Source organism: Primulina huaijiensis, chromosome 16, assembly GCF_012295235.1.
Source record: "Primulina huaijiensis isolate GDHJ02 chromosome 16, ASM1229523v2, whole genome shotgun sequence".
NCBI lineage: Eukaryota > Viridiplantae > Streptophyta > Magnoliopsida > Lamiales > Gesneriaceae > Primulina > Primulina huaijiensis.
The window spans coordinates 11,124,597-11,135,576 of NC_133321.1; the positions used below are offsets into that span (position 1 = coordinate 11,124,597).

The 10,980-nt window shown below is 35.1% G+C and overlaps 1 long non-coding RNA gene across 1 annotated transcript; it reads right to left on the minus strand.

The window, feature by feature from the left end:
- Positions 1–8,141: 8,141 nt before the first annotated feature.
- LOC140960770 (uncharacterized) lies at positions 8,142–9,019 on the minus strand. The gene is made up of 3 exons (XR_012172255.1): positions 8,903–9,019; positions 8,383–8,823; positions 8,142–8,294 (listed from the first exon to the last, which is right to left on the minus strand). It is a non-coding gene; the product is annotated as an uncharacterized lncRNA (long non-coding RNA).
- Positions 9,020–10,980: the final 1,961 nt, after the last annotated feature.

The window sequence follows — 10,980 nt, forward strand, 5'->3', positions numbered from 1 at the left end:
TTTTTTGTTTGTGATGTGCCGTGAGTGGTGTGCACTTGGGAAGAATTCTGAATTTTTAAAATTGTGAGGCGTGAGTTTTTGTGTGCAAGCATAGGGTTTTAGTGTTTTTTTTTTTATACTAATTACTCCACTAACTAGGCTTTAGGCCTTTTAAGCTTCAAATTAAGCCCATTAGTGTTTGATTAGGATTTAATTAAAACATTAAAAAGGTTTTTCTTTAATTAAATATGTGAATTTATTAGCCGTGTTGCTAAAACATTCGTATTTTTGTTGAAAAACCAACACCGATAAAATTTACGTCCCGACGTATAAAATCACCTCAAAACCCCATATTTTTAAAAATAAGAAAAAGCATAACCCATATTTTAAATAAATAATTAAAAACAATTATTTAATAAAATCATTTTCTATTTTTCAGCCCTCGGTCTCCGTTCCTCGATCGCAACTCGAATATCCTTAAAAAAAATACATTTTAATGCAACAATGTAGAAAAATATATTTTAAACATGCAATCATGCACAACATAATTAATTAATGCAATTAAAACAATTAATTAAAATACAAGGAATTTAATAACTTGCGCGCATGTGGTTTACGTGAACCTTAAAATTTCCGGGGCGTTACAGTTGTAGCAAGAATTAGGTTCTTCTTTAGAGCGATTCTTCTGGTGTTGTGTTTGGAAATTTCCCTGATTTTTTCTCATGAATATTCCAAACTTTTTGACAAACAATGACATTGCATCATTACTCGGCTGATCAGCAGATTTGTCAACTGAACCAGTTGGTTCCAGTTTGACAGCAGTTAAGACAGTTGTGGCAGCTGGTGTAGAAGGTTCTCCTTCTCTGTTTTTTAGTTCAAATTCGTAGTCCTTTAGATAAGCAAACAAATCATGAAGTTCGACCTTATTAAGGCACTTTGATTCACGCATTGCCATGGTCTTGACATCAAATTCTTTGGGAAGGCCTCTGACCACTTTTAGTGACACTTCTTTGTTTTAATACACCATTCCAAGTGCATTCAACTCGTTTATGATACCATTGTTCCTTTCATCATATTCATGCATGGATTCACCAACTTTCATCTTGATATTATCAAATTTTTTAACAGAAACTGATAGTTTGTTCTCCTTGGTTTTGCTCATTGCGTTCGCATATCTGGATCAGTTTCTCCCATATTTCTTTGGCAGTTTTGCACATTTTGATTTTGCTGAAATTGACTTTATCCAGCGTTTTGTATAGGATGTCCTTAGCCACATTGTCCATGTTGGCTTTCCTCTTGACTTTAGTTGTCCATTCCTCTCTGGCTTTTCAATACGTTGTGGTGCCCCTTCAGTTAGGGCAACAACTGTATTAGCTTTTTAAATTTTCATGGGTCCGTCAGTGATAACGTACCACATGTCGTCGTCTTGTGCAGCTAAATGAGCCTGCATTCTGATTTTCAATCATCGAAGTCTTCTCTGGAAAACATAGGAATTTTGTTGAATGAAGGAATGGTAATCAGTTTAGTGTACAATAATATTCAAGGACAAGTTTCAACTGCTCTGATACCACTTGATAGGATCGGTTTTGAGCTGAAAGAGTGTTTAGAAGGGTGGGGGAGTAGAATAAACACTTAACGATTTTCACAGGTTTTAACAATATTGAGTCAGTTAAGTGATAACTGAAACTCAGGAATCTTGTCACTCGATATCAGTCAGTTAACATGTAGTGTGCGGAAATAAACTGACTGAAAGATAGAATATAAACTGAAATAATAACACAAAGGTTTTATGGATGTTCGGAGATTTCAATCACTCCTACGTCACCTCTTCTATCACAAAGAAAGGATATTTACTAAAAGACTTTGATCAATACATACAATTGCAAAGACCCACTTCAGTTTTGGACTTAACACTGCCAAACTGAAACTCTTAGTTTACAATCGAAATTTTCAGTATTCAACTGAACTAGAAACAGACTCAGCACAACTGATCTCTTTTAGATCAAGTATTACAACAGCAAAGATTTGTGCTAGAAAGCTCGAAGTATAGCCTGATTTCTATTAATAAATACGATAAGTGCGAGCTTTGAATCTTGATATAATTTCAGCAGAGTGATTGCAAGTATGTCGTGAGTTTTGTATGTTTTCAGTTGCTCTTCTCTCCTATTTATAGGCTTTTCTTCAACGGTAATAATTAATACGATTTGAATCTTTTCTATCCGTTGTTTGCCACATCAACATTCGTACACTGCACCTGATCAGTCAGTTATCTGCGTAGTTCAGTTCAGCTGGTTCAGTTGCCCTTGATTATCTTCACATTAATCTTCAGTCAAGGCAACTGTCAATTCGCATCTTTTGATCAGTTACTGTCAGTCTTCTTGATCAGTTAGTTCGATCTAATAAGTGCTCTGTTGGATGCAATAATTGTCGTTGCTGGAAAGAGCGATCGAACCGTGGTGCTTGAGTTGCTGTGCAGTTTAAAAGATTTGAGTTGCACTATTACCACCAGCTATAGTTTTTTGGTAAAGCGGCAAGCGCTCGGTCCTACAATTCGTATCAGAGCCAATGTCACGGGTTCGATTCCCATTGATTGCAAAGAGTGCAATTATTGGGAGGGAGATTGTTGGGTGCAATAATTGTCTCTGTTTGGTAGAGCGATCGAACTGTGGTGCTTGAGCTGCTGTGCAGTTTAAAAGATTTGAATTGCATCATTACCACCAGCTATAGCTTTTGGTAAAGCGGCAAGCGCTCGGTCCTACATGCTCAGTTTGTCAAATCACCGAAATTTAGTTTCCAACACATTGGCATATCGAGAATCGTATATGAATTCAATAACGATGTGATTTATTTTAAGTACTAATAGTGGCATGATATGTGCAACTAGGAAAACTCCTTTCAATAAAGAACATTTCTTTCTCTAGGCAGAGACTATTTGTACTATTATCTCATCAGATCACATAGGATATCTTCACCTGTAGGCAAACGGTGAATCCCAAACTATAATGCATTTGCTCCACATATTTCGAAACTACACCCAACGTCGCCACCTGATGACCTTCAATGGAGTCGGTAACGGACAAAGTACATACTAGTATGTATAGTCCTTATATTATCCCGGGTCAAAGGACTACTGGTGTACAACCATAACCGCGAAATATTACACTCGATAGGTGAGAAGCACTTGGACAGTCCGATGTAGGGTTTTTCAGTGAATCATCATATGATCACCTATCTGTGTGAATGGACATCTCCATGTCCTTGGCAATGAAACATGATGTTTACATCACAAATGCTAATCTCGAGCTCCAGCGACCTTTATCATTGTTTTAAGCAGCTGATTCGACTAGGAACCTGTTTAGAATATACATAACACTTCCTAATGAGTTTCATAATCTTACGTTGAGAGGCAGGCCTCATAGTACCTATTGTATATATATTTAAGAACTTTATCTATGCAGCTTGCATTGATATACAAATAAAGTATAATGCCATAATTGAATAGAATCGTAAAATATTATTATAATAAATATTTTTTACATTAAAGTCAATAAAAGCTCAATCCACAAATTTATTTACTGGATACCTACTCTAAGAATAAATCCATTGAAATGAAATAAACGAGCAGTCCAAGTTCTATTCTGAAATATTGTTTCAGAGATCTTGAGGTTCTCTCATTTTTTGAGCCTCATGAATTACATCGAATCAAAATAGGTGAACACTACAAGAAAAAAGGCCAAAGACAACGGTGGAAACCCGTTGTCGTAGGTCATTTAAAACCGTTGTTAAAGGCCCTGTGGTTATAGGTTGCGCTCAAAGACAACGGTGAAAAACCATTGTCGTAAAAGGCCAATAACAACGGTTAAACACCCTTGTCGTAGGTCTTCTACAACCGTTGTTAAAATCCCTGTGGTTAAAAAGTGTGCTGAAACACAACGGTGAAAAACCGTTGTTGTAGTCGTCTAACACAACGGTGAAAAACGGTTGTTGTAGCTCTGTAAAACCGTTGTTAAAAGCCTTGTGGTTAAAAAGTGCGCTCAAAGACAATGTTAATAAACCGTTGTTGTAGATGTATAAAGACAACGTTGATAAATCGTTGTCATAGGTCTTAAAAATCGTTGTCTTATAACAACGACAACGGTTTTTAACCGTTGTCTTTTATCGTATTCGACTACAGTTAATCAATGTTTTTAAACCGATGTCTTTCTCTGCAATATACAACAGTTTTACAACATCTTAAATCTGTTGTCTTTGGATTTGATTTACATCATTTTAAAACTGTTGTCTTATATATAATATTATATTTAAACCATAAATAAATAAATTAATTAATTAAAAAAAATTGGATGTAAAATAATATATCAGTTAAACCCTTATATAAAATCAATTCAAACATCAACATATATACTTGATCAAGAACTACATGCATGAATTACAACAGAAATATTTCATTCATAGACTTGTAATTTACCAAACCAACAATTAAAAAAAGTATGTAACTATATTCAAAAAACTTTGTAATGCCCGAGATTTGATTACTGTGGTCAGATGGTACTGAATTGATAGAATTAAGGTTGTAGGAACTCAAATGGAAAAGCCGGGCGTCGGTACAACTCAAGATCCAAAACTTGTACAGAAGTCGTGGCGCCCGAGCGGTAGAAAGAGACCGCTCGAGCGCCAATGGTTACCAAGAAAAGTTCTCGGACAGAAAGTCAGGCGCTCGAGCGGTGGTTTGTGACCGCCCGAGCTCCAGGGGATAACACTAAAAGTTTTCGGACAGAACATCTCGCGCCCGAGTGGTATTATGTGACCGCCCGAGCGCCGCTTAAGATTTGGGAAAAATTAGACAAGTGTCCTAGCCATGCAATTTAATGTGCTGAGTCTTCATTTCGGCTGTTCATCACCGAGAGGAACTTCAGAAAACCTCCATGGAAGCCTCAAGAATTCTCCTAGCTTAGAATTGAGCTTGTGCAAGAGTTAGCCATCCAAATTTCGATCCGAATATAGATTCATGCTCTTCATGCCACAAGCTTCAAAAGGATGTAAGTTTTATTCATTTCCTGCATGATTTGAGATATTGGTGTTGAGGAAATTCTGATTTGAGGTAGATTATGTGTTCTTGAAATTATAAGCAACGTTTATTCGCAACCGGATCGAAGAACGGATACCGTATATGTTATTATCGGTTTTTTTTCGGCTATGTATGAGTTAGGTTATTCAGATTTGTATAGATGTGATGATATGATCTTGCTTATGAGTTGTTGAGCTTGTTGTTGGCATTATCGGTATCAAAAGATTACGTCGTTATGCCGTCGAAATGTACCGAGATTGAATATTGATCCGTATATGTATTGCTTTAAGTTAGAGATTGATATGGTGCATTGTATATATGTCATTTCATATTGGGTTTGACAGATTCAATATCAAGAATACGAGACTTCGACTTTTACGAACAATAAGAAAGGTATAATTCAATGTTGATTCGGGAAGATACAACACGAGCTAGATTCGACTTGAGTTTCCCTAAATCACATACTAGATGATTATTACCTTGTTATGCTTTATTTATTGATTTATCCTAAAGCATTGAGATAGGAGAGTCCTTGGTAGATTAGCCAAGCCGGATGTTCGGTTGTGTCGATGGGCGTAGGAGAAGTTTCACTCCTATTGTAGACATTTGATACAGAGGACCGAAGTCTGGGAATAAGACGTACCTCCACCCCGATTGGGAGAGTAGGTGGGAGACTTGTTACGTCTTATTCACACCGGGATCCCTAGACTTAGAGTCGAGTCAAAGATATGAATTTGATTTACGTTGCCTGATTTAGATTAGTTGTGTTTCATAGACTATGGAACATATTCCTATTGTTTACATTCATGATAGCATGTTCATGATTTATATTGTGTATATGCATGTATACATTGTTTTATACTGGGATTTATTCTCACCGGAGTTTCCGGCTGTTGTTGTGTCTGTATGTGTGCATAACAACAGGTGGGACAGGATCAGGGTCGAGACGAGGATGATTGAGAGTTGATAGCGTGGTGATCACGGGCGTAGCAGAAGAACTAGTTGTTGTATTAGACATGTATTAATACTTTTAAACACTAGTTTGATTGTATGAATGAAACAAGACATGTATTTGCTTTTAATGAAATGCAATAAATCTTATGTATGTGTAGTATGTTAAGAGCAAAATTTTGACCCACATTTTCTAGCAAAGATCCACTTAATCCCAAAGATAATTGAGTTAGAGCCCGGGTCCCCACAAACTTTTAGTCAAGTTCACAAAAATAAAAATACCCTACAACCAAGACTTGCACATATCAACTCCAAAATATCTTCTGTAGCTTGTTGGAATGAATTTCTCTGCCCGTGCATCTTCCAAAATATCATTACAGTGCCTGTGAAAATAAAAACCACATAATTTTAATCAGGGCCTAGAAAAATTTTGGCATAACCTCCCCACAAGTAGGACATTACAGAAAATTTAAAAACACACAACAACAATATATATTCGAAATAAATTTAAATACGACCATACACCACACCTATCACCTACACAGCCAGACCATACATCACACCTATCACCTAAAATTATCACATTCTTTCAACATATCCCGAAAGCAATGAAGATATTTACATGTCATGAACCAACAAACGTGCAACAAAAAAAATCACATGTCCTACCTATTCATAAATATGATCCTGTATGCATTCGGCTAGCTCGGTGCGAACCTCATCAATTTCTTCCATAGAATACTCCGTTTTTGAGAACTATGAACACACACAAAAAGTATATTATTAAAAAAACACAACTTAATGAATTTTGAAAATGATAAGTAGCTACATAACTTGTAATTATTTTATATAAGCAAGATAATATTACTATCGATCGTAGTGAATCCCCCTCCAAAGTTGCAACTTCTTCAGTAATTTGCCTCATGAATCTCATCACGTAATAACCCCATTGTTTTGCATCCGGTTGCTTAGGAGCCTATGTTAAAAATGTCAAACTGTTAATGACAAATTTACATATTAAAAAATTATCTTGAATGAGAAATACACAACTTTATGACTTCCCATTGTACACGCTTTCTTCTTTTCCTTCCTTTAGTTGAGTTAAACAATGTCAACGCCCTTCATTAACATTGACCATAGTTGATATATGAGTGTTTTTTCATTAAATGAAATGCATCATTAAAATGGAATATGAACTCACATTTCCACAACATATTTCCAATCCTCATCACGAATGCGATGACTTAAGGAATCCACCAAATAAACAATCTCCTTATAATGCTCGATGACAGTGAGAGTTTAATGAAAACTACACATGAACATAATAAGTGTATGCAATTCACTAAAAAAAACAATTGAAAATTATATTACGATCTTATTTACCCAGAACAACTTGGAACCAAAACCAATTGATTCATTGCTGCACCACTTAGCCTATCCACTAAAGAACTCGCCCTCTTGTTCAACCTTTCAGTTTTACCTGTTTTGTCGTGTGCATTATGTTGCAAATTTGGGATGCTGTGTGGATTAACGAATCTAAATTTGTCAATCTTGTTTTCTTTCACCATTTTTTTATAAAGATGCCTTTCATTTCAAGTAAAAGAAAATCAAAACTACACTACATACTAAACTAACAAATTATATGCATCTTATATAATATAATAATATAAGAAAAGAACAAACAAACTTTAAGTTAATCGAAGACTTACCAAATGTAGACAAATACACAATTTCCTGAAATTGGTTCCAAGTGATACAAAGGACTGATGTCCTCAAAGTGCAAGTTAACTTCATAATCATCTGCAAATACTTCATGATCTAAAAGAAATGCTAATCTCCTTCCATTTTCAAGGGCTCTCTTACAATACCAATACACCATGCGCACTGATCTTGGCACATTTGATGACAAAGTCTGGTTTCTTTCGACACTGACAGTTTTGTTCCTTTGACGCTTCTGATAATTGTATTGTAAACATGTTAGATAGGTGCAATACTGGAGAATTTGACAGACATTTACTTTGAAATATAAGCATACGTGTACCTCTTGTCGTAGCATTATCAAATGATTTGGCCAAGCCACATGTGTTCCTACGGCATCACCAAAATTTTCACATTCATTTTTAATTTTAAATGGCAAAAGGGCAGTTTTTTGCATTGCTTCATCAATGGATACACGCATGCAATTTTGAGGTAATGGAACACCATGAAGCAAGATATTAGCTCCATTGACCTCGACAACTGTTCCATATGCAACAATGTCTGCGCTAGAATCCAATGTCAAAATAACCGGTTTCCCCTAAAAAACAAATAGTTATGTCAATGAATTGTACTAACTCTTTAGTTAAAAAATATTAAGTACTATATAACCACAACAAATTATATACCTGTAAAGCAACAGATTTTTCCACAACTTTCATTTCAACATCATTCAAATCTTCATAACTGGGGAAAAACTTGTCGATTATCATTTCATTTTCATTCACTTGATGCAATTTTACCGAGCAACTTCCTTTGTCATCAATCTCACTGTCTCATGCACCTTTTTTGTATACAATTGCTTCATGTTTTTTAATGGTTGTATCTTGCTCTTGAATTAATTTTCTAGCCTCTATCAACTCTTTCTTTTGCTCAATCATTAGCTCTCTGTCAATATCCTCAGTCTTCAAACTTCTACCAACATTGAAATATAATGTTGGGGTGATGTGACCTCCAACAGCTCTCACACGTCCACCATGTTCATCTGAATTGAGTGCTTTCGTGAGAATATCCTTTTTTGCCCCTGTTATTTGAAGTTTCCCCTCACGCTTTTGTTGTATGTAATCATCCTGTCATCCACTTGAAAATATTAATTATTTCAAAAGGTTTCATTAAAATAAAATAAATGATTTTTATTAGTTTGCTCACAATCTTTTCTATTGTTATTTGCAACTCCAGGCCATCAAAATCTCCTTCTTTATTCAATCGCTCTTTTTTCCAAATAATAGCTCTGTTAATATCATCATCGTCACAAAATTAACTTGCCTACATACAAGAACAATCAAATGATATTTGTCAAATAGGTTAAATGTTGAAAAAAAAAAGCAAATGCAATGATATATATCACATGCTAGGAAAAAAAACAGCCACCCGTGTTACAAGTATTCATGCGAAGGAAAGAAACAGTCACTTCTTGAACGGCACAATTGTTGAACTATACTTACTATTTTTTCAGCAAATCGTGCATATCCCTTACGATCAAGGCGATGAGGGTATATGTTCTTCTTCCTTCTTTCTTTCTGTTGATCACTTAGTTCCTAGTCAAGTGAAGAATTACACATATCAAATTTTTTTTAATTCGTCAAATACTTAATGGTGGACTTATTTTCAAAAAAAAAAATACTTACAATGAATTTATCAGACATGCGATTCATGACAAAAGAAATCCAGTCATCTCGTGCAAAACCATAGCCAGTAGGTGGTTGATCCAACTCTTCTGGTTTATCAACCTTGTCCGAAATGAACGTTCGAGTGAGATGTGATTTAAATTGACGCCACTTATTATTTGCCGAACTTAAACATCCTTTTTTCAACCTTGGGGGAACATCAAACGTCAACTGTAAAACATCAAAATTGGAAATACATTAAAAAGAATGACATAACATAAGATATATATAAACAATACGAATATTAATTGTGAAAAAACAACAGAACTTACATTAAGAGATTCCCATATCAATTCTTTCACTTCACTTGGAACTTGCTTCCATGTCTTGTAAGTTATCTTAATTTTTTCTCGAGCTAGCACACCAATATAACTCTGCATTTGAGCAGCAGCTTCTCCTACTGGTTGTCCAAGTATATTGAATCTTACCTCTTTTCGAATTCCCTGAACCCTCTGCCTAGAAAGCTTATCCAGATGTGTTCGACCTCTAGATGTTCTTGTTGTTTCAGTGTCCGTAGATCCCAACATTTCCTTTCCATCAAAACTCTTGTCTGTAGAAATAGATTCAAATTTTTCTTTGCCTTTCCCAATCAATGGAGGTTGTCCTAATCTCTTGTTCGATTCATGAATTGTATCATCATCATGAGACCCAATTTTAAGCTTTCTAAAGGATGTCATAGAGTCCAGATTTAACCTGTTCAACAAAAAATTGAAAAAAACATATCAATATAGAAATAAATACACAATATATACAAAAAAAGTAGGATAAGAAATTCATCTTCAATAAAAATTCAACAGATACAAAGATAAAAAAAAAGTATAACTTCAATATTGTCTACAAACTCCTACTCAAAAGCAAAATACATATCAATATTGTCTACAAATACATCTTCAAAATTAAAATATCTTTGGTTAAACATTGTCGACCCAAGTCCCATCACCATCTTCACGAAGCTATGATGGTTCATTGTCATATGCTCCGTCAACACCCATTGATGGTAACCCTCTGGTAAAAGATTGATAGTCAATTAAAGTGTCTTGCAATTCATCATCATCAACGTGTTCAAATGACTCTCTAGTAGAAGTTGCAAGTACAATACTCCATTCAGGATCTTCAATGTAAAATACTTGCTTTGCTTGACTTCCCAAGATAAAAGAGTAGGATTTGAATCCAATTCTTCTCAAATTTACCAATGTGAAACCAAGATCATCTACTTTAATACCATTATTATTCTCCACCCAATTACATTTGAACATTGGAATTTGAAATTTGTGGTAATCGAGTTTCCATATTTCTTCAATAACTCCATAAAAAAACCTTGTCTGAAACAATTGGGTTTTTATCCTTGGCACTGGCAACTTGCATTGTCTTTGCGACTAAGCTTACTCCAGAGTTTTGAGTAACTCGTATGTCATCACGTTCTTTTGTAGCATATGTTACCCCATCAATCAGATTACTAGAATACTTTAACACTTTGTTGCTAGGTCCATGCGCCAACAACTTCAATTTTTTTGATATTTGATGGGTGGAACGGTCAACTAAATGTGCAACCTATATTTC